Raw genomic sequence first — 26040 nt, forward strand, 5'->3', positions numbered from 1 at the left:
CTCCTCTTGTACACAGTACACTAATTTTCACAATCACACTCTACTGTGTGTGTATTGTGACAGAGTCATAGACTTGTATATATTAGTAGGTTGCATTATGCGTGCTTTCGAGTATGCGACGAGTTAACTCAACTAGTTAGACAGGCCACAGGTGATCCTAATTAAGTGAGCTCATCTGCTTTAAAAAAGGGAAGAGGAAATGCCTCTGGGGCAGCAGTCTCTTTCAGATAAGAGTGATTCTGGATTGCCTCAAAGATAAGTGGGAGCAACAGCCTGTTCCAGGGAAGAATGTAATCCAATTTGTAGAAGATTTAAAAGAACGCATTGCTCATATTACTCCCACAGTCCAACAACATTTAGAAGAGGCACAGAGGGCGCAACAGAACCTTTACAACAGGCATGCTATGGTTCACAGCTTCCGACCAGAGGACCAAGTAATGGTACATGTTCCCAAAGCCGAAAGCAAGCTATTATCACATTGGCAAGGGCCATATGAAGTTTTAGAACAGGTCAGCCCGGTGAATTATAAAATTAGGCAGCCGGATCGGAAGAAGGTAGAGCAAATCTATCACATAAATCTATTAAAATCCTGGAAGGATAGAGAGGTATGTCTGATGGTGGTAGCTAACAGATCCAGGAAAGTGGAGGATCCACTCGTTCAAATATCATCAGAACTCACTCCTGAACAACACTGGGAAGCTGTAGAATTGATAAATAGGAACAGGGACGTATTTTCCTGCGTACCAGGGAAAACTAGGGTGGTTTCCCATGATATAGTCACCAGGCTGGGAATAGCCATTAAGATAAGACCTTATAGGTTCCCAGAAGCCAGAAGGGGAGCTATTATGTCAGAGGTAAAGAAGATGCTAGACCTAGGTGTAATTGAGGAGTCCCTTAGTCAATGATCCAGCCCTGTCGTTTTGGTATACCTAAGCCAGATGGGTCAATACGGTTTTGTAATGACTTTAGAAAACTCAAATAAGTCTTGAAGTTTGACGCCTCTCCTATGCCTCAGGTAGACGAGTTAATTGAGAAGTTGGTGAGAGCCCGTTTTCTAACCACTTTAGATCTTAGAAAGGGTTATTGGCAAATCATGTTAACAGAGTCAGCAAAAGAGTAAAAAAGCCTTCTCCACACCTTCCAAAGGTTGATGAATAAGTTGTTACAGCCGCACTCGAACTATGCCTCAGCATACTTAGATGATGTGGTAATTTATAGTCCAGATTGGGAATCACATCTACAAAAGTTTGAGGCAGTGTTGAGAACCTTTCAGGAGGCGGGTCTTATAGCCTCCCAGCTAAATATTCAGTCGGCTTGGCAGAAGCAAAATATCTTGACTATGTTGTGGGATGTGGGACTGTAAAACCCCAGCTCAATAAAGTAGAAGCCATTGAGAATTGGCCCCGTCCCCTTAGGAAAAAACAGATGAGGACATTTCTAGGCATTGTGGACTACTACAGGCGATATATACCCCATTTTGCAACCCAGGCTGCATAGCTTTCAGACTTAATAAAAACAAGGGCACCCAATGTGGAAAAATGGAGCAGTGGTGCTGAGACAGCGTTTTTAGACCTGCGTACAGTGCTCTGTAGTCACCCAGTCTTGGTAGACCCAGATTTTACTAAATATTTTTTTTTGCAAACGGATGCCTCTGAAGTAGGTCTCGGAGCAGTCCTGTCCCAGTTTGTAGGAGATGAGGAACACCCAGTCTTGTATTTACGTCACAAATTGTGTCCCCGCGAACAAAGATATGCCAACTGTAGAAAAAAAATGTTTGGCCGTAAAGTGGGCAACAGACACTTTAAAGTATTACCAAATCGGCAGGTCTTTTACCCTAATTATAGACCCCGCACCCTTACAGTGGATGCATAGAAACAAAGAAAAGAACTCTAGGGTTACCTGCTGGTTTCTGTCACTACAACCCTTCAATTTCACAGTACAGCATCGACCAAGCATACTGCACGGTAATGCGGATGCACTTTATAGGATGCACAGTCTCGTGCACGGGCCGCTCCACTGGATAATGTTATTTTATTTTTTTATTTATAAAATGTTTTACCAGGAAGAACATTGAGAGTTACCTCTCGTTTTCAAGTATGTCCTGGGCATAGTTAATATGACAAATAATATGCTGGGGAGGGGGATATGTGACAGAGCCATAGACTCCATATATATTAGTAGGAGGTTGCATTATGCCTTTTTTTCCAGTATGCGACAAGTTAACTCCACTAGTTAGGTGAAAATCCACGTGGGGGGAGCGAAGCATAGCCGGTCCAGGAAAAAACAATCCGGGGCTAGGCAAATGAACTAAAAATATTATTTATTGTGGGTGTACAGCATGGTGGCGCTGTACCCCCACAATAAATAATATTTGTACTGTAGTTCATTTGCCTAGCCCCGGATTGTTTTTCCCCCCACGTGGATTTTTGCCTGCATTGCATCTCAGCTGGACGCACGCCTTTGGGACAGCATACAAACAGCTTCCATGTGAGTAAAAATCTTATTATGATGTTATTGGAGGATTATGCTATGCTCTAAGGTTGCTGCCAACTATACAGGATGTGCCGAATACACTGATGTACATCTACACTGGCTAGTTCAGGCAGGATTCCCTTGACAATACTGGCAGCAAGTAACATATAAATGAGCTCTACTGTACAATCAAGGCATACACAGCTGTTTGTTTTCACTTACCTGTACCAGGGTTTGCTCAAGATTTGTTATTTATTATTTCAAGACCTCACACTCAGATGCACTGAACTTGGAGGACACTCCTCTCACAACTCACCTAGTTAGACAGGCCACAGGTGATCCTAATTAAGTGAGCTCACCTGATTTAAAAAGGGGATGAGGAAATGCCTCTGGGGCAGTAGTCTCTCACAGACACAGAGAGGACAGAGGTGAGCTGACAGACAGACACAGGCTGTCCCGAATGGAATAAAGCTCCCAGGTAAGGAGCTAAGTGGTATTAACAAATATTATTGGTCTGGTCTAGTTTAAAACCAGACAGGTAGATAGGCTTAACTTTGTTTAGTTAGTTTCCCCAAAGGAGAAAGGCTTTTATTTTATGTTTTGTTTTACTTAAAGGGACAGAGCATCCATTGTTTTGTTATATATTTGGACAAATAAACCGCCAGCATATTATTTCACTAGAAGAACTGTGCTGCCTCCTCACTAACCACGGTCATCATGTCATAGTATCTTTGGGTTAATACTCCCCTGTTTCCCTCACAACTGTTCAAGCCACTTGGTGTGTGTTCCCTATTTATAGTCTCTGCATTAAGAAAAATGCAAAAAATTTTTTTAGCGGAAATACAATACAGGCATACCCCGGTTTAAGGACACTCACTTTAAGTACACTCGCGAGTAAGTACATATCGCTCAATAGGCAAATGGCAGCTCACGTATGCGCCTGTCAGCACGTCCTGAACAGCAATATCGGCTCCCTACCTGTACCGAAGCTGTGCGCAAGCAGTGAGACTATAGAGCCTGTTACACATGTGTTATTTACATCAGTTATGCACGTTTATGACGATTGCCGTACAGTACATGCATCGATAAGTGGGGGAAAAGGTAGTGCTTCACTTTAAGTACATTTTCGCTTTACATACATGCTCCGGTCCCATTGCGTATGTTAATGCGGGGTATGCCTGTATATTGTACAATGACTGGTAATGCTTAGCGAAGCGCTCAATTTGCCATAATGTTTTTTAGATTCACATACTATTGCGAATATTTTGCACATCTTTAGTGATCATGGAATGTATCCACTCCCAAACACACCAAATTATTCTCACCCGCTGTGAAAATGTTTTAGAACAAAAGCCGCATTGACAACTAAAATACAATATATTTTTAGATTAAAAACCAATACCAAAAGCTAAGAATCAGTGAAAGTGTCTATCCGTCACTTTTATGATAGAAGTAATTTTTTCTAGTCAATTATTGCATACACGTTTAACATTCAGCCTGGAAAAATTCAGGTGTGAACCGTTTTGGGCCTCTATTGGACAAAAAAGTCTATAAACCTATACCACACATATATGTATTAGTGTAATAAGGGAATCAGGGGCACTCAAATCTATTTATTATTTTTATGAAAAGATACACAGTAGTTTGTTAGAGAAATCTGGCACAATAAGAATAGAGTAAGAAGATTTCATTAGTTTATTTTACATTAATGACATAATATCTAGGACACATGCAAACAATCCATTCAAGAGAGAACTTGAAAATAAATAAATATGATATTTAGTTTTTATAGGTACGGTATATAAAATGTTCTTACAGGAGGCATGGTTAAACTAGTGTACATATAGCCACATATAAAACATTGCATTGCTTGTGTCAACTTCCTTTGCCAGCGAAAAGGTTAATAGAAAATATTTTCATGTCAAGCTCCTACTATGGACTCTTAAAGAAAATATTTGCATACATTGCAGTATGTAGAGTAAACCTAGCAAATATCCTGGTTCACCTGGGACAGTCCTTATTTTGCACAGGACCATAAAAAAGCACTCACAGATCAAGAATAACTGCAGGTGGCCAGAAAAGACCTTTCTACACCAAGTGTCCCAGACTATATTTGTATATAAGCCCCAATGTCTAACCCCAATATATTGCTGCTTTACGTAAACCTATTCCCATTGAGCAATCCAATAAATATTGTATCTTTGATGTAAAGTACAGATGTGGTTAAATATGACAAGTTATCTATGTTACATGATTAAGAAGCAGTTACATTCAAGATGCCGGTGAGATTAATATTCACTTTGATGGTAGATTTTGGAGTATATGGTATACTCCAAGTGCTGCCTAATAGATTGAGTGTTCCACTACATGATTCATTTTCTTAATCTTCACAAATTCACATTTGTATTGAACTGTGTTCTTTGAAGTATGAAAAGCCTACAGTCTGACTAGCATTTGTTTTACATTTTTATCAGATTTGTATTTGTGTAGAATGAATCCCTTTATTGTGGCTGTACATTCTTCACGCTGTTCAAGGCAGTAAATGGGTTAAAACATTTCAAGCAGCTGAACAGTTTCATCATTTATATGTAATGTGTGTACTTTTGTGAATGGTGAGATACACCCTTTATAAATGTATTGTTTATATGACATTTTTAGTAAAAGCTTTTGGTCCTGTGCAATGTGTTTGTTAGTATAAAAATTGCAGTTTTGTTAGATAATCTTACAAGGAATTTTCAACCCATAAGTACACATGTGAAAATGTAATTAAAATTGAAACTCAGAAGAATTCACTTGTTGGTGCTTTAGAAGGCATCACAGTCTATCACAAATACAGTCAAAAAGCAAGTGAATCAGTAAAGAGATGGAGAAAAGTATGATCAGCTGTATTTATGTACGGTATGTCCTTGTGATCTACTCCTGCAGAAATGGCATTTTGTGGATGCAGTTCATCAGTAAAATTTTAGCATTAAAAGGGAGATATAGATGTAGCCAGAATAACTGTTTTCTGTACCATAACAAGATGCAAGATTGCACCTGCGTGATCAATTTTTTTCAGCGCGGCTCGCCCGCAGGCCAGCCACAGTCAGCCAGCAGAATTATTTGTGTTTTTTTTTAATGTAATTGCAATTCAGTATGTGTCCGGCATATAGCACACTGAATATCTTTGCCCATGCACGCATTGGACCTGACAATTTAACGTGTTTCTATACAATACACAATGTAACAATATCACTAGAAATGTCTAGAAACCCTTTTCTATTAAGATGGCAGGCAGACGTTAAGGCCGCACCACAGAGCTCACTGGGACCTCACAGAGCATCATATCATTCCTGGGTAGGGAGTTCCAACGGGCATTTAAATTAAAGACACACTTGCACTGCCTATTGTTTCTGCAGAGTACTATGGTAGCCACAAAACTTAATTTTGCAGCCATGGTGCAGTCACGGTCGCAGGGCCGCAACATGCAATTAAATGCTGGGCATTTGCACTTGGTTTAGTGCAGTACCGAAAACAATAAGTCTGGCTACATCTGTACCAAGAAAAAGCTTTCTCTGCGTCTTTGTGCATAGACATTTAGGAGCTGATTCCATATGTGCCGAAGTTATTAATTGGACTCTTTTTGGGTTAAAATTCCCCATTGACTTCAATGGGGAAGTTCATCCAGAAAGAACCCGTTCAGCCACTTTGACACATTTATGGTCTTATTTAATATCAGCTGAAGCTGATCGGTCCATTTTCAGTGACATTCCCCATGTCTATATCAGCCCTCTAAAATGTTACTTGTCATTAGATGGACTAAAATGCGTTCTTTTTTTAATTATATTACTATACTTACATTATAAACAAAACTATGGTCCATGTAACTAACATTTTTTCCACAGACAATGGTCAAATCTGGCTCTCGTATGTAAAACAATAGCCAAGGTATGTTTAAAGTATTAAGCACATTGCCAGAAAATAGTCACAAGCTAAATTTAGTAGGATGGTTCTATGTTTACATGATGAAGTATGAGTCTAGCAATGAGTCAAAAGTCAAATATAATAGGATGCCAGACAGATGATTCTATGTACCCAAGGGAACCCGTGAAGCCTCATTAGTTTTTGTGATTGTAAAAACACTTAAAAAAGGGTAAAAGGACAGATTTTAGGAGAGCACTGTTATAGCTTAACATCATGCAAAGATATTCCATATGCAATCACAGGCACACTATCCAATAAAAGAACACACAATTCATAATTCAATTATCTAGAGAACCACTGCAGCCTTTCACACACTAAACACTCTTTATCTACAGAGGCAGTGGCCGTTATTCGAACAAATATCGAAATGGATTTCGAGATCTCCCAGTGATCTGCACAAGTTTTGCCGGGGCAGACTATAATGGCCCATCGGATTAACACTGCAGGGGTCCCTGCTGTGTGAGTCCTACCAGGGTCTGCCTTTCTGCAATAGACACGCAGTAAGAGATAGGCTGAGTCAGTAACTCTACTGCCCGCCTCTCGCAGGCGATCGCAGGGGTTTTATTAAATTTTAAACATTACAATAATGTAGCAGGTGGTCTCCGGAGCTGAACTGCATTGATTTCAAGTCCGGGGACCCCTACTTCCCGAGATACAGGTCCCGTTATGGGGTGCCGGGAACTCCTATGCATGGAAATGTCCCGATTACCCAATCAGGTAAATGTTCAGATAACGGCCGCTGCATCTATACATTAATCTAAAACATTTGACTCATAATTTTGATTCTTTTTTAGAATCATGAAGAAATAGAAACCAGAATTGGTCTGTACATTTATTCTGAGTGAATAACCAAGAATTACTGTACTAAAACACTAATAATATTTTAAACCCTTTGCTCCCAGGAAGACAATTGTATTAAAGGCCCTCTAGATCAGCGGTGTGAAAACTGGGGGTTTTCTAGGGGGGGGGGGACGCGGGTGGTTGCAGAGGCCCCACGCTCTACCCCGAGGCAATTAAATTAAATGCCAGGGGACCGCGCGAGGCCTCCGCAACCTGTACTTATTGGGATTCAGCCGGCTTCTGCTCAAATAGTCATGACAATGCGCGTCTAATGACGTCACGTGAGCCTCGGTGCCATGTCACTCGGGAGGGAGGGGGCGCGAATGCTGGGACCGAGACACAGGGTAGGGGTGCACAGACAGAAAACTTTGCGCACCCCTGCTCTAAATGATGCATATATTATGCTGAGGTGTACCTAATAGTATGCCTCTGGGCTGCCTTTTCTTTCTTCATCAAAAAAATATACCAGGGCAGAGGTCCTTTTGATAAGAACTTGCGTCAGATATAACTTAACCCTTTGAGTGCCAAATGCCATGGCACAAGAGTACCATTGCCCCTCTGGCACTGATGATCTCGTGATCACTTCTCCAAAGGAGTCACGTGATTGCTCCATCACTGATGATGGAATGCAAAAGGAGGACTCTCCTTCAGTTACACTTAGGGCTCTATGCAGTAAGCGCCGAAAAAGTCCTCTCGCCAAGTGTTCCTTATCGGCATGATTGTGCCGATTTTCCCTCGCCGTATGCAATAAGTGCCGAATCCCTTCCGAATCAAGCCGAAAACATTTGTTCCCACTCTGCCGATGATTTGCTGATCACACACAGGTGTATCGGCGTGCATGGCGAGGTGGTGTTAGATTCACCAATGAAACTTCTTGCTGAATCTGCCAAAGCAAGCATGTTTTTGATTGAGCGGTCCATTTAAAGGCAGCGTGTATTTTTATTCATTCTCTGTGTTGTTGGGAGAGAGAGAGAGAGACACACAGAGCTGGGTGATTTACATATTTCATATTGACAGAGAGAGTTGTTGTGTATTGTGAGAGGTTTGTCCTGTGTTGTTTTGTTAACATCTCTGTCTTGTTATCACTTTGTAAGTATTCAGTGCGATTGTCTTTAAATTTCTTTTCTGTTCTTTGTGAGTGCTATAGGTATGGCCGAAAGGCATGGGAGGAGTGATGCTGGTGTGAGTGGTACTGGTAATCGTGTGAGTACACGTCTGAGTGAACGTAGGATTCAGGGGAGTGCTGTTGCTGCGAGTGTGAATGGTGTTGCTGGGAGTGCGAGTGGTGTTGCTGTGAGTGCGAGTGTTGCTGGTGGCTCTGTTGCTGGTGCTGCTGGGGTGTCTGTTGCTGGTGCTGATGGGGTGTCTGTTGCTGGTGCTGCTGGGGTGTCTGGTGGTGCTTGTGCTGCTGGGGTGTCTGGTGGTGGTGGTGCTGCTGGGGTGTCTGGTGGTGGTGGTGCTGCTGGGGTGTCTGGTGGTGGGGTGGTTGGTGGTGGGCCGCTTTTGGAGTCTCTTCCATTGGAAGAAGGAGAGTCCAGTCAGCAGCAGCCAAGCTCTGTGGCTGCACGTGGTTGGAGGAAACGTGTGGAGCAGCACATAATCCACGTTTCAATGAAGAGGAAAACAGAGTTCTTGTCACTGAGATTTTGGAGCACTATGACTCTCTGTATGGACATTAACTAGGTAAGTCTATCTTTGCATTGATTGTTCAAAGACATGTTATCCTATCTCATGTGAGATGTCTTAATATCAAACTATTATTCTCTAATATCTATCAATTAAAGTTAATTGTTACACACATAATCCTTCATGCTTTATAACGACCATAACAATCAGTCTAAAAAGTTTGGCAAAGATCATACAATATTCATGCAAGCTTCCTTAGATTTGTATGTTTCCACGTAAATGCTCATGTGGTACACATATTCAACCTAAACCAGCATGTTTGGTATCTCTTGGAATAGTTAGCAGTTTAGGAAACTGCTCGTTTTTCTAATAATAATTAACGTCATATATTTTGTATGTATTTCAAGAGTGGACAAGTTCAGCATCAGAAAAAGAAACGTGGGATCAAATAATATTGGCTGTGTCTGCGTGTGGGAATCATGTCAGGGACTGGGCGAATTGTCGGAAGAGATTCGATGATATCAGGGCAAACTTAAAGAAAAAAATCCAAGCACAACGGATACATGCTTCTGCCACTGGAGGTGGGCCGCCAGCACAAGCTCTAATGTTAACTCCATTAGAGGAGCAGATGCAGGAAAAAATTATTCCTGTCGTCGTGGAGGGTTTGCCAGGGGACAGAGATATCGGAATTTATTCGGCTCAATTTCCACCAGGTGACAAATGTTACTGTACTACGCGTGTCGTATGTTACAGTTCTTATCTATATTTCCGCTGAAACTTATAGTTTCTTCCCAATATAAGCATACCTACATATATATCTGTATATATGTCCCTCTCTCTATCTATCTATCTATCTATCTATCTATCTATATATATATATATATATATATATATATATATATATATATATTTATATATAGTTGTCGTAAAAAACATCAAAATATTATATATATTTATATATATATATATATATATATGTGTGTGTGTGTTTGGAAACATGTATTGGCTCAGCTATCGTGGATGACATCATTATGAGTAAACATGCACAACTTGACCTGCATGAAGGGATTATGTGTAATGATCTTCCAAATAACACACACTGCAACCTTCTACTTTACAAAGCATTCAACATCTTTGCCCTATAGTTGAAAGCTGAATGTATGTGTGAATCTTTTTACAAACAATGGGTTAACATGCATAACCACAAAGCATACCCGCACTCATTCTTTGTCACAGTAATGTATAACTTCGTTATACTGTGTCTGTGCACACAAATGCATAATTCACTATTTCATGTATGTGTCGATACATATACATATATATATATATATATATATATATATATATATATATATATATATATATATATACATATATACATATAATATATATACATATAATATATATACATATAATATATATATATATATATATATATATATATATATATATATATATATATATATATATATATATGATAAAACAATAATAAAGACAGCGCCTTACACAGACTACACCCAAATTGCTGCAGCCCTGATCTGATATGGCAAGATGTTCACCCAGCACAGATGCCTAATTACAATATGACATATCAATAGACTTGTGGTAAGAAACAAATAATAAAAATGTGTTGTAATAATAAAATGCCAAAAAATGAAAGAAAAAAGTGTATATGAAAAATGGATGAAAAAAATAATGGGATAATCACACTAATGTGACCTATGAACTATAAAAATGAAAAAATTAATATGTAATTAAAAAAATAAATTACATATATAAGAATGTAAAATTGTAAAAAATAAACATCAAAAATATATAAAAAAATTAATCAATACTTAAGTCCATAGATGTCCATGAAAGTGACAATATTAAAGTCCAGGCTGCTTCTTCATGGGCTCACCAACCTCCCAACGAACCTATTAGAAAAGAAAAAGAAAAAGCGCCCGATCCTTGTATAAAATCAGATATAAAATATTTAATAAATCATGGACAGACAAATGTACACTCACACTTTGTCAATAAAAATAAGGCATGTTATGGGACCAGCCTATGCACCAGATCGAAGACTCCACAGTTCACCTCCGTACGATTGCGTCCGAAATGCCTGCAAATTAACGTTGCTGCTGCCGCAATCACCGAAATAGGTTTTCTCCCTTTAGACCAGAACTTTTCTGTTCAGTGCGGCCGCCATTACTCTCACACGAATCAGGGACCAGGGAAACCTTCACTGACATCCTCACTCTGGCGTCTGGACTGCTCGACCACCGTAGTTTCTATGCCACGTGACCCCACGTGTTTCCTCCGTCTCAGCGGATTTCATCAGGGGATAGACTCCAATTGAACTGTCTGGTGTTATATAGTCCCGTTATCCAATAAAAAAAATTCTTCAAAAAATGAGTTCAATTCAATCAGTGTCTTTAGGTCACCTGTGCTAGATATGGCTAATGTAATTAGTAGTTGAACGGTTAATAGATAAATTAAAAATGAATGAACAAGAAAGGCATAACATAAAATGAAAGAACAGTATTTGAAAATATGCAGTAATGGTAATTTAAATATGACAACAAAAACAGTATTAGAGAATGAGATTGACATTGAAATAGTATGGTTTTTAGATACCCAATGAATAATTAAATATAAATTGAATCAATAAACTAAAATCTCATTGCATATATAATTCCTTCATCATATATAAATAATGACAAGGTTATACCACCTGCAAGTATTATACTGATGTAGATTGATATCCAGTTGACATAATAACTCTATTTGTCTTATTATATTATAGAGATGGAGACCAATCTTAGCAATTACCTATATCATATGTCGGTAAATGCAATGAATCTAACAAATATTATGATTGTATGAAACATTCAAATATGAAATATATATATAGGACAATATTAAATTTGATTGGAAGTTAATAAAAATAACATAAAAAATGCGCATAAATATACCTGAATATAACTAAAACAAGCTTGAAATAAAACACAAAGAGTCAATTTTGGATATTGCTCTCCATGAGATATATATAGATATATATAGATATATATATATATCTCACGGAGAGCAATATCCAAAATTGACTCTTTGTGTTTTATTTCAAGCTTGTTTTAGCTATATTCAGGTATATTTATGCGCATTTTTTATGTTATTTTTATTAACTTCCAATCAAATTTAATATTGTCCTATATATATTTCATATTTGAATGTTTCATACAATCATAATATTTGTTAGATTCATTGCATTTACCGACATATGATATAGGTCAGGGGGGCGCAAACTTTTTTTCCTGCGCCCCCCTGCCGGCGGTCCCCTCTCTTCCGTGCCCCCCCTAACCACCAATAACCCGCCCTCCGGCGTCATGACATCACGTTGCCATAGCAACGTGACGTCACATGACCTCGTGGCGTCATTTTGACGCCACGTTGCCATGGCGACGCAAGAAGGAAGCCGCCGGAGTCACGGGTAAGTATGGTTTACAGAGGCCCTGCAGCTCCCCTGGCACTTAATTTAAGTGCCTTCGGGAAGTGCGCGGGGCCTCTGTAAACCCCGCGCCCCCCACCGGCAGTCTCGCGCCCCCCCTGGGGGTCGCGCCCCACAGTTTGCGCACCGCTGATATAGGTAATTGCTAAGATTGATCTCCATCTCTATAATATAATAAGACAAATAGAGTTATTATGTCAACTGGATATCAATCTACATCAGTATATTACTTGCAGGTGGTATAACCTTGTCATTATTTATATATGATGAAGGAATTATATATGCAATGAGATTTTAGTTTATTGGTTCAATTTATATTTAATTATTCATTGGGTATCTAAAAACCATACTATTTCAATGTCAATCTCATTCTCTAATACTATTTTTGTTGTCATATTTAAATTACCATTACTGCATATTTTCAAATACTGTTCTTTCATTTTATGTTATGCCTTTCTTGTTCATTCATTTTTAATTTATCTATTAACCGTTCAACTACTAATTACATTAGCCATATCTAGCACAGATGACCTAAAGACACTGATTGAATTGAACTCATTTGTTGAAGAATTTTTTTTATTGGATAACGGGACTATATAACACCAGACAGTTCAATTGGAGTCTATCAACTGATGAAATCCGCTGAGACGGAGGAAACGCGTGGGGTCACGTGGCATAGAAACTACGGTGGTCGAGCAGTCCAGACGCCAGAGTGAGGACGTCAGTGAAGGTTTCCCTGGTCCCTGATTCGTGTGAGAGTAATGGCGGCCGCACTGAACAGAAAAGTTCTGGTCTAAAGGGAGAAAACCTATTTCGGTGATTGCGGCAGCAGCAACGTTAATTTGCAGGCATTTCGGACGCAATCGTACGGAGGTGAACTGTGGAGTCTTCGATCTGATGCATAGGCTTGTCCCATAACATGCCTTATTTTTTTTTTTTTTAAACTTTGATTTTATTGGGTGCAATCAAACATATATGTTATCACTTCCCGTTAGCATCAATAATATCAACCATTTTTGTTTTTTAACAATCGACCAAAAACTAGACATACTAGACTCACAGGACAAACAAGGGGGTCTGGTTACGGGGTAGGCTAGGTAGGGGGGGGGGTGGGTGCGATAAAGGCTCTCTCATAGAAGCGGAGAGAGATTTCGGGCTTCCGTTCTCCCAGTTCTCCTGGTGATTGTGCTGCTCCTCGGGAATTCCGTGGGTTTATATGTATAGCCCCTCTGCCCAGCGCTCTGTGGCTCTATTTGATCCTTCCCTGTTTCTTGTTATGGCCGTTGACTGGCGCTTTCACACCCTCTCCCCCTGTTCTACTGTCTCTCTCTTGTCATGGATCCCTTTCGTTACTGGAGAACGCCTTTCTCAGCTATCATTGCAATATTGTGGTACTATCTATTCCCGGGATGTCCGTCTGTTCCAGCCAGGGTGACCAGACTTTTAGATAATTTTGGCCGGTGTCGTTAACCATACTTGTTAGCTGTTCCATCCGGCAAACAAACCAAATTCTATTTCTAATCTTGGGGATGTTTGGGAGTGTTGGTTGCTTCCATAATGCTGCAATCTCGCACCTGGTGGCTGTTGCCAAATGTGTAATTAGCTTATGCGAGGCGTTAGATAGTCCCTCGACCCGTCTGCCCAGTAGGAACAGCCATGGGTCCAGGGGGATCTCCACCTCCAGTAAACGTTGAAGCCAGTCTCTAATTTCTGCCCAAATCGGCGCCACCCTTGTGCAAGACCACAGCATATGGCATAAGTCCGCTCTGTCTCCGCACTGTTTGGGGCAGAGCGGAGAGTAGCCTTTGACAAATTTAGATAATTTAGTGGGAGTGTAGTACTGCACCGACACACTTTATTCGAGCAAATACCCGGTATGTACCTGGCAGATACCTGGAATGCGCCGCTCCTAACCTCTGACAAGCCCCGTTGCATTTGCCTTCCCAGCCTGGGTTCATGCCTGGCTGATGGGCGGCTGATCTGTTAAATGATAATGATTAGGATTTAATAGGCTGCAATGCTTCGCGTGTCTACCAGATGGCATAAATTCATGAATTGTAATGCAGTTTATATATATATACTGTGCAGTATTGCAGCCAGCGGGAATAAAATGCTTCAATCCCTGCTTGGAAAATAACTCAATGCACTCGGGCAGAAAACAGTCACAAACCTCAATACACCCGGGTATACCCGAATTCGTGGGACTAGCCAAGCTCGAATAAAGTGTGTCGCCAGTGTACCACCGCATCAGGACTTTATAGGCGTTCTCCTTTAACGTGGTACAGATAGAGCTTTTGGCTGCTGCCTGCAGGATCCTATCCCAGTCCTCGTCTTCCAATGTCTCCCCTAGGTCCGTTTCCCACTGTCTCATGTAACTAAGTCTGGGTCGGTCATCCGGCTCCGGACAGACCACCTCCCTGTACATTCTAGAGGTTAGTCCCCTCGTGTCCATGGCTCTTGAACAGAGCTGCTCAAAATTTGTTCTCCGTGGCCGAATTGGAGCTTCATTGTAGAAAGCTCTGATCTGGAGGTACCTGAATAATTCAGCATTAGGAATTGCTTTTTCTTCTTTTATGTGATCAAATGTCTTAATGTATTGCCTACCCTCCAGATCTTTTAAACGGAGATACCCTGCTCGAATCCAATTTGAGAAATTAGAGCTATCCAGTCCAGGAGCAAAATCTGGGTTCCCCCAAATCGGGGTCATCAGGGAATTCGGGGATGTAAGAAAGCATTTAAATTTGGTCGCCTCCCATGTTTTCAAGGAGCTGGCTACTGCCTGCAGAGGTGTTCGTATGGCGGACCTATTCCTTTTGGCCAGCCAAATTAGATTTTGAATTTCGATTGGTGCGCAGCACGCTTTTTCAAGCTCCACCCACCTCAGGAGACTTGGGTCTAAATGCCATTGCACAATCTGGCTCAGCTGGGCTGCTTCGTGATAGGCGAACAAGCATGGCACCCCCAACCCTCCTCTTAAAGTCGGCCTCCTCAAGATTTCTTTTTTAATTCGTGGGCTTTTCTTATCCCAGATAAACTTTGTTATTAGGGACTGTAACGCAAGGATGTCGTCTTTGACTAGGGGGATCGGTAGGGCCTGGAAAAGGTACAGCATCCGTGGGAGGAGATTCATTTTTATGCTATGAATGCGACCTATCCACGAGATGCTACACTCCGCCCATCGCCGGAGATCCTCTCGCAAAGTCCGGAACAACCTGGGATAGTTTGCTTTATACAAAGCTTTGTACTCTTTCGTGATATATACCCCTAGATATTTAAGCATAGAGGGTTGCCACTTAAAGTTGAAATTTAGTCCAATTAATTTTTCCACCTGCTTTGATAGATTAATATTGAGGGCTTCAGATTTGGCCTGATTAATTTTGAACCCTGAGATTTGTTTGAAAGTCCCCAGAATTGAGAAGACATTGGGCAGGGAGGTAAGGGGTTTTGATAATGTCAGGATCACATCATCCGCGTAGAGCGCCACTTTGTGTGATTGCTCCTTTACAGATATTCCCGTAATATCCGGGTTGCTTCTTATATGTGCCGCCAGAGGTTCTACGCACAAGGCGAACAGCAAGGGAGACAGCGGGCAGCCCTGACGCGTTCCGCTCTTTATTGGGAACTGCTCCGAGGGGAACCCTTGGTGCCGTACCCTTGCCGCTGGCCCCTCGTACAGTGCCATGATGGCCCCCAGGAGACATCCTCCAAAGCCAAACGCCTCAAGCGTTCCTCTCAGATTGGGCCAATCAATACTATCGAAGGCCTTTTCGGCGTCCAGACTCAATACCATTGACGGGGTGTTCTGTTTTTGTGCCAGATCAATCAGGTCAATGATCCGCCTGGTATTGTCTGCCGCCTGCTTTCCTCCGATGAACCCCACCTGATCTGGATGAACCAACCTGGGAAGGACGATACCCACTCGATTGGCTAACAATTTGGAGAAAATTTTGAGATCTGTATTTATCAACGAGATTGGCCGGTAGCTCTTACAGTCCGCCGGGTCCTTGCCAGGTTTATGGATCAGGGAGATGGACGCCTGAAGCATCTGCGCTGGGAACGAGGCCCCCTGCATGACCGAATTAAACATTCTTAATAGGTGTGGGGCTAGAGTTTTTAGGTATTTTTTATAGTATAGATTAGAGAAGCCATCAGGGCCGGGCGCCTTGGCAGGCTTAAGTGACTTTACAACTGTCGTTAACTCTTCTAAAGAGAAGTCCGTCTGTAACGCTTCCCTTTCCTCCCGGGTCAATGTTGGTAATTTTGCTTCCCTTAAAAAGTCCCTGAGATTGTCCCCCGTTTTTTAATTATGTATGACCTTCCCTCCATCGTAGAGCGCCTCGTAGTAGCGTTTAAATTCCGCTACGATCCGCTTAGGATTCGAGGTAAGGTCTCCCCCTTGTGTGCGGATGGCTTGTATGTGATAATTAGGAATTTTGTGACGGAGTCGATTAGCTAATAGGGTGTCCGGCTTGTTCGCCTTCTCAAAGTACCTGCGCCTAGACCAGCTCATTTCCTTTTCCGCCTGGGAGGTTAGTACGACATTTAACTGCTGCTTAGTGTCCGAAAGTGGTTTTAGGGAGCCCTCACTTTTATCTCTCTTGTGCTCCTCTGTTTGGGCTGCCAGTTTCTCCTGTAAGAGTTTTATCTGGCTATATTGCTCCCTCTTTCGTCTAGCTGCTAGATTCATGAGCGTTCCCCTAAGGGTGGCCTTATGGGCCTCCCATAATGTGATGTGTGATGACACACTACCTAGATTGTCTGAGAAAAATTCCACTATCTTCTCTCCAATTTCCTTTTGGGTATTTGGGATTTTCAGCAGCAGTTCGTTTAATCTCCAGTTTGCTCCTGGCCTGTCTAGTGAATTTAGTGTGCACCGCAGCTCGATGGGTGCGTGGTCTGACCACGAAATATCGTGTTTACCCGTATGGGAGACCACTGGGACCAGTCTATTGGATACCAGGAAGTAGTCCAGCCGGCTGTAACGGTTATGGGGATGGGAAAAGAATGTATAATCTCTACTCTGTGGGTGTTGCTCCCACCAGATATCTACCAATTGGCAGTCCCTTAAGCCCTGAGTGATTTGTTGGATGTCTAGCTTTGGTGGTAGACCCGACTCAGTGCACCGGTCCAGTTTGGGGTTTATCATCCTGTTAAGGTCTCCCGCTACTATCAGCGTTCCCTTGGCCTCTCTCTGTAATTTTCGAAAGAAAAGGGCGAAAAAGTCCTCAGATATCTCGCAAGGTGCGTATATGGATGCCAGTATAAGAGGTTTCCCTTGGAGCAAACCCACTAAGATAAGATATCTACCTTCTCTATCAGCTACTTTTTTCTCTACCGTGAAGGCTATTCTGTTGTGAATCGCTATGGCCACCCCCCTCTTTTTTACCTGTGCGGACGCTAAGTGTACCGTTCGGAAGTTTTTGTCTATGAATTTTGGGTAGCTGTCTCTGGAGAAGTGAGTCTCTTGGAGGAATAGAAAATCGGCCTTGTGTCTTTTATAATCTCTTAGGGCTAGTTTGCGCTTCGCTGGGCTATTCAGGCCTTTAACATTATGTGAAATGCACCTGACCTCAATACTCATAGTGTATTAAAATGAACCTGATTCTCACGGAGTCCTGCTGGGCCATTCTGTTACCGCCAGGTAGTTGGGGATCTCGCCTTTGTCTTCTCACGCACTGCTGCCACCTCTTGCTCTTGCACCTCCAGGGGGTTGGGGCGGGTAGGGGGGGGGTGATACGGGAGGGAAGTACACGGGGGGAGACAAAAAAGGAGAAACATGAATACATATAAACAAAAAACACTGTGTCATCAGCCCTAGGACACCCCAGTCCTATAGCCAAGTCCAATGCCCTTGGTCTGGGGGCTCTCGCGGGTACTCCACTGCACCCCTTACCCCATATCCAAAGGACTTTGCCCGAGTTAGGGCCCCCCCCCCTCCCCCGGCCCAGTCGAGACACATGCCGACCCCGAGGTAGTCCCCTTTGTACCCACCCCGTGTCTGCACTCTGCGATCCTCCTGCCTTAACAAAACACTCTGAAACCTCTAACTCAGATTTATGACTGCCTGACTTTCCGCCCATCTTCTATTGCTTCGGCGTCTCCTACCTCCTGCCCTTACTACTGATTACCATCAGTGGGAGCTCCTAACTGCTGTGTGCTATCTGCTTCTCTCTACTATCTACTCCTTGGGGGTCGCATCTTTTCATTCTTCTACTGTGTTCATCCACTTTCTCTGGCTTTCTATCAGTTCTCCTTTAATAACCCTTTCTCCCACAGTCCTCTTCCATCCTCTGTGCCTCTACCTGTCTTTTACCCTCTCACTTCCCTTACCCACTTATTTACTCCACATCTGTCTCCCCTCCTTCCACATACTTTATCTCTCTGTCATACTCCATCCATTTTCCCTCCAATCTTCCTCGCCTCATCCCCTCTCCGCCACCTATCACCTTCCTCCGCTACTTCCCCCTACTTTCTAAAACCTCACTCTCCCCACTGCTGTTCCTAACTTGCCCCAGCAACCTGTCAGGTTCTCACACCACCCTCTTGAGCTTATCTCTTTCTATGCCGTTGCCCCTTCTTGTGGTCGAAGATCCCGTAATCCCTTCTCGCCCCCATCTCTTCCTAGCTCCTTATCTGGTTTTTGGACCTCCACCGATGGCCCCTCGTGCCTGTGCGAGGAATTAATTCCGCCCCCGTAGCTAACGCAGCCTGTCCTCGCTAACGCAGCCTGTCCGACCCCCGGTGTGTGTTCCGGAGTGACGGCAAAGGTCCCCCGGCCACCACCGGCGCTTTGTGGTGCCCATCGATGATGTTTGCGCCTGGCTCTTCCGATCCTGCTGCCCCCTCCAAGATGGCGTCGTCTGATGCGTCCCCGCCTGATGACGACTTCCGGTCTCCTGCTTCCGACGGCCGCCATTTTGAGATGTGTTCTGCCACGAGGAGGGAGCGCGCGATCTCTTCCCGCCGTTGGGATGTTTCCGGCATCTGCGCCTCACGCTGGGCCGCTCCTCCCTGCACGATTGCCGCCATCTTCCTCAGACTGAAGGTAAGCCTTGGTCTCCTCTTTTTTTTTACAGGAGTGCTTCAGGATTCCGAACCTTGCCAGGGGATTCACCTCTTTGTGACCGGGGTTCTTTTTATGGACAGTCCTGTGGGTTGCCACCGCATCGGTCTCCATCAACCATCATTTGTTTAGGGGGTATCTTGTGGCGGTTGGCAAGTGGCAATCAGAAATTTGAGCGGGCAGGCAATAAGTTCAAACTCGAACCGCGCACTAAACGGCGCAACAATACCCTAGCGCAACCGTGCGCCGAAATGAGTATATAACACTGGCTTATCAGCGCCGCTTCCCCTTAGCTTTGGGCGAGCCATTTCCCCCGCTCCATTCTGGCTCGAGCTCCTCAGCTTCCTCCATGGCCTGCGCGGGTGCCTCCCCTAGGCCCAGCTTAGAGAGAAACTCTGGACCCTCCGTGGGCTCCTTCATCGTGATGGCCCTCCCGTTCCTAGCCACCATCAATCCGAACGGGAAGGTCCACCTATACCTCACATTACGGTCTCGTAGGACTTTCGTTATAGGGAGCAAGTTGCGGCGTCTGAGCAGCGTAGCCGGGGAGAGATCCTGGAAGATGAGCATCTTGTTGCCTTCATACTCCACTGTCGGTAGCGGCCGTGTTTGCCGTAATATGGCCTCCTTAGTGGTAAAGAAGTGCAGCCTGATGATGATGTCGCGTGGCTGCTCATTTGGTACCGGTCTTGAGCGGAGGGCTCTGTGACAGCGATCTAGAGCCAGGGCTTCTTTACTGTAGTCAGGGAGAAGGGTCTCCAGCCATTTTGTTATATATTCCATGCAGTCCCCTATCTCTTCCATGACCCCCCGAATTCGGAGGTTTTTCCGCCTGTCGCGGTTCTCCGCAACCTCCTGCCTCTCCCTCAGCTCGTCGATTTGTCTCTGCAAGTCCCCTGTTTTTTTGTCTGTTTTTTTGTCCACTTTAATTGTCTGATCCACTTTCTTTTCTAGATCATCTTCCTTGAGCCTAGTTTTACTACGTCTCTTTTCACCTCCTTGATTTCTGCCTGCAGGAGTGATTTCAGGTCGTTGTATAGCCTTTCGAAATCGCACCTCCTGACAGGCAATAATCCCTGGCTCTCTCGGCTGTCTTCCTCTCCTTCTGCTTCGGTGTCCGTATCAGGGTTTGAAACCGGCGCCATTTCCTCCATACCCCCACTCGAGCTAGCGCCTCCGAAGTAAGCCCTGACATCGGCTGTTTTAGGCTTTTTAAGGGAGCCTGGCTTTTTCGGAGCCATCCTTGGCTGATTGTGGGAGATGCCTTCGGTTTTGGGGTCAATTCCGTCGGTTTTCTGGTGTTTTTAATGTGTTTTTCTATGAGCGCGGCACGGAGCTAGTAACCTATGCAACCTTCCCCGTGTCCATCGCGCATGCGCCCTCAACATGCCTTATTTTTATTGACAAAGTGTGAGTGTACATTTGTCTGTCTATGATTTATTAAATATTTTACATCTGATTTTATACAAGGATCCGGCGCTTTTTCTTTTTCTTTTCTAATATATATATATATATCGAACACACAAAAAAGACAAAGACAATCCCCTTAATAGCACTCTAAATTACACCAACAAAAAAATAAAAAGGAAAGATATAGCTCAAAAGAATCAAATGCTTTGCCGGGATTGAAAATGAACAAGTTTTTATTTGTAAATACAGCAAGACACACTAACTTAAAAACATAGACATACTGAAGACAGCCAAAATAATGTCTGTGAAAAGTGACTGTATATCAAGGAATACTGTGTACCAAACAAAAAACTAAAGTGTATCTAAATAATAATAAATATGTATCTATATATATACTAATTAATGATACCAAAAAAGTTTAATGAGACAAAAATTTAAGAAAATACATATATATATACATTACCCACTGGTATAAATGCCTGACTCCAAGATGTAAAATACAAATCACAGCATTGAAATAAATATATAATCAAAAAGCAACCATGGGAAAAGAAAAAAAGGGGGAGGGAGACATACAGGGGAGATAAAAAATAAATCTCACACCCTGAACAGTATTACCCAAAAAAAGGGGATTTAAACACTGACTACTGATGCAGCAAAGAATTGACACATAATAACTATGATAGACATATGAGCAAACAGAAGCAAAACATATAAAGCACACAATAGTGTGAATCACAGCAAGGACAAGTGATGCCAGGACAGCGGGGAGAGATAATACTCAGCTGTAGCTCAGTAGCAGGAGGCATCAGTCCATGATAAAAACGTCGGCAGTGTTGCATCGGTAGCTCAGAATAGAATAGGGAAATCCATTTTGCTGCATTAGTTCAGTGATAAAGTCACAACAGAAAGAAATCACATAGAGGCTGTCTTCAGTTAACACTCAACGCGTTTCACCCGTCGGTGGGCTTCTTCCCGGAGTGATAAAACTAAAGTGAAGGCATTCTAGTATATATAGGAGTAGGAATAATTAGCTACAGCTTTGCTCCAAAAATCCCCATCCAATTAGGATCTCAGGCAGAGATTGCTAGCGTCACACGCAACAGTGCAGGTAATAATGTCATTAAACCAAGCATAAACTCAGTCTGTATGGCTGTTGCGGTGCGCATGCGCATCAACTCTAACAATTTATACCCGTTTTCATAATCACCAGTAATTTATACAAAAGGCACACAAAGAAAGGTGAGAGAGCAAAAAACTTTGATTGCTATATTAAAATAAGAGTTCATATATATATGTATTCACAACCTCTCAATTCATAAATCCCGTTTTCACTGTCACGGATGACGTCATTATTACAAAACTAACAGTCAAATGAGGATATATTGCATACAAAGCATTTTAGACATACAAAGAATTAAACATTGACAGTGTTGATATACAGAGTCCCATTCGTTGGATCAGCTGTGAAGCAAGAGTTGTATTGACTCGTATGCCAATGTATAAAAAGTCTTTGTAAGCATCATCAGATCATCTCGTCAAGGACAGGAACAGATGATACTGCCATTCATTATCTATGCACTGACAAGAGAGGAGCATATATATTAGAAGAGCATTTCCATAGATATTCAGAGTAATGATGTTTACATGTTTCCATCAATTTTATTTTTTTAAAACTCAAAAGAAAAGAGTACATAAGCAAACAATATTGTTAGTAATAATAAGAAATAATGATTATAAAGTTTAAAAAAATAAATAGTAAAACAGAAAAAGAAAAACAGAGTATATATTTATATATATACATTTTTAGATTGAGGGGGGGATTCATAACTTAGCAGAACTGTAAAAGCAGTTATGTATAGGGCATCAAAACGCAATTGAGGGTGCATAGAACCTAGGATAAACTATAAAAACATAGCAAAACCTAGTGAGTCATTTAATCCCTTTGGCTGCATGGTGTTGAGGAGAACGATCCAGCGGCATTCCTTCTTAAGGAGCGCTTTCTCCAAATCACCGCCCCTTATGGAGAAAGCGCTCCTTAAGAAGGAATGCCGCTGGATCGTTCTCCTCAACACCATGCAGCCAAAGGGATTAAATGACTCACTAGGTTTTGCTATGTTTTTATAGTTTATCCTAGGTTCTATGCACCCTCAATTGCGTTTTGATGCCCTATACATAACTGCTTTTACAGTTCTGCTAAGTTATGAATCCCCCCCTCAATCTAAAAATGTATATATATAAATATATACTCTGTTTTTCTTTTTCTGTTTTACTATTTATTTTTTTAAACTTTATAATCATTATTTCTTATTATTACTAACAATATTGTTTGCTTATGTACTCTTTTCTTTTGAGTTTTAAAAAAATAAAATTGATGGAAACATGTAAACATCATTACTCTGAATATCTATGGAAATGCTCTTCTAATATATATGCTCCTCTCTTGTCAGTGCATAGATAATGAATGGCAGTATCATCTGTTCCTGTCCTTGACGAGATGATCTGATGATGCTTACAAAGACTTTTTATACATTGGCATACGAGTCAATACAACTCTTGCTTCACAGCTGATCCAACGAATGGGACTCTGTATATCAACACTGTCAATGTTTAATTCTTTGTATGTCTAAAATGCTTTGTATGCAATATATCCTCATTTGACTGTTAGTTTTGTAATAATGACGTCATCCGTGACAGTGAAAACGGGATTTATGAATTGAGAGGTTGTGAATACATATATATATGAACTCTTATTTTAATATAGCAATCAAAGTTTTTTGCTCTCTCACCTTTCTTTGTGTGCCTTTTGTATAAATTACTGGTGATTATGAAAACGGGTATAAATTGTTAGAGTTGATGCGCATGCGCACCGCAACAGCCATACAGACTGAGTTTATGCTTGGTTTAATGACATTATTACCTGCACTGTTGCGTGTGACGCTAGCAATCTCTGCCTGAGATCCTAATTGGATGGGGATTTTTGGAGCAAAGCTGTAGCTAATTATTCCTACTCCTATATATACTAGAATGCCTTCACTTTAGTTTTATCACTCCGGGAAGAAGCCCACCGACGGGTGAAACGCGTTGAGTGTTAACTGAAGACAGCCTCTATGTGATTTCTTTCTGTTGTGACTTTATCACTGAACTAATGCAGCAAAATGGATTTCCCTATTCTATTCTGAGCTACCGATGCAACACTGCCGACGTTTTTATCATGGACTGATGCCTCCTGCTACTGAGCTACAGCTGAGTATTATCTCTCCCCGCTGTCCTGGCATCACTTGTCCTTGCTGTGATTCACACTATTGTGTGCTTTATATGTTTTGCTTCTGTTTGCTCATATGTCTATCATAGTTATTATGTGTCAATTCTTTGCTGCATCAGTAGTCAGTGTTTAAATCCCCTTTTTTTGGGTAATACTGTTCAGGGTGTGAGATTTATTTTTTATCTCCCCTGTATGTCTCCCTCCCCCTTTTTTTCTTTTCCCATGGTTGCTTTTTGATTATATATTTATTTCAATGCTGTGATTTGTATTTTACATCTTGGAGTCAGGCATTTATACCAGTGGGTAATGTATATATATATGTATTTTCTTAAATTTTTGTCTCATTAAACTTTTTTGGTATCATTAATTAGTATATATATAGATACATATTTATTATTATTTAGATACACTTTAGTTTTTTGTTTGGTACACAGTATTCCTTGATATACAGTCACTTTTCACAGACATTATTTTGGCTGTCTTCAGTATGTCTATGTTTTTAAGTTAGTGTGTCTTGCTGTATTTACAAATAAAAACTTGTTCATTTTCAGTCCCGGCAAAGCATTTGATTCTTTTGAGCTATATCTTTCCTTTTTATTTTTTTGTTGGTGTAATTTAGAGTGCTATTAAGGGGATTGTCTTTGTCTTTTTTGTGTGTTCGATATTTATACTTATCCCCTAGCACCATTAGGCTCTTTACTTTATATTTAAACTGACTTGTTTTTGGATTAATATATTTTTACCAAATTAATTAGTTAGTATTATTTAGGGTCTGAGTTAACCACATGTGTTGAGCAACACACCTTTTTGTGTGTTTTATATATATATATATATATAATCTATGTTACACCTATAAACAGGCCATTACTGCCTAATCAAGTCTTGCATGGAATATTGAGCATTCATAGGTGAACATAAATAATTTGCAGAAACAAATTTCGTTATGTTTTATTAAAGCTCTTTTTTCGCTTCATGTATTATAATGTGAGCATAAATAGGAACATGTACCATATGGTATTTAATTGTGTTCATATGTAGCTCACTTCAAATTTGTATTTCGCTCATGTACCGGTGTGTGAAAGCAGCTGCAATTAATATATAATCACAGCATAGAGGTGAACAGAGGGGTGGTGTAGGGCACAGAGCCAGATCACAGGGTCATGGTAGGGTCAAGTCTTGTGGGACAGCTTACAGGTGGTAGAAGCAAATAAAAGGTCAGAGTGGTGTCACGTCTTGGGGGAGGGACTACAGTTGTTAGAGGCTGACAAGGTGAACAGAAGTTCATCATATTCATTTGAAATGGTAATTATCTGAATACTTTCAGCCACCAGTCCACTATATATTAAAACGTACGTTAGTCATTCGTTCACTCATATATTCTTTTAATGTTATAGATATGCCACCTTATCACACCAGTACCATCTGTGAGCGACAGACTGCATGTGTTGCTGAGTGTCAGCCACATTGAGTGCTACACCTGCTTCTCTTAAATGTTCGGAAAGATCTCTAAACACATTCATACACATTTCCACAATTAGGTGCTGAATTCTAAGCAGAGTCAACTTTGCTTTCATGGTAGTGATGTACATTATTCTAGTTAGATTACTACACAACATATGCAGTGTATGTACAACAGAACACTTCATTTTACAACGCATTCCTGCATGAACATTGTATGTTGTATGGTGTTTAAAATAAATGTGCCGATTAGGTTCACATGTACATTTATGTTAAGATGGATAATATACAGATTGCCCTAACCATATCATTGTGATTTCGTTATGTGATGCTGATATTTAGCCATAACTACTCCCACTACAGATACTTCATGTTAATTATGTACACATGACAATTAAATTTTGATGTTATTCTTCTATATAGTTGCTCCTGCAGCTCCTGTGTCACCTGACACTG

The sequence above is a fragment of the Ascaphus truei genome, chromosome 1 (genome assembly GCF_040206685.1).
Source record: "Ascaphus truei isolate aAscTru1 chromosome 1, aAscTru1.hap1, whole genome shotgun sequence".
NCBI lineage: Eukaryota > Metazoa > Chordata > Amphibia > Anura > Ascaphidae > Ascaphus > Ascaphus truei.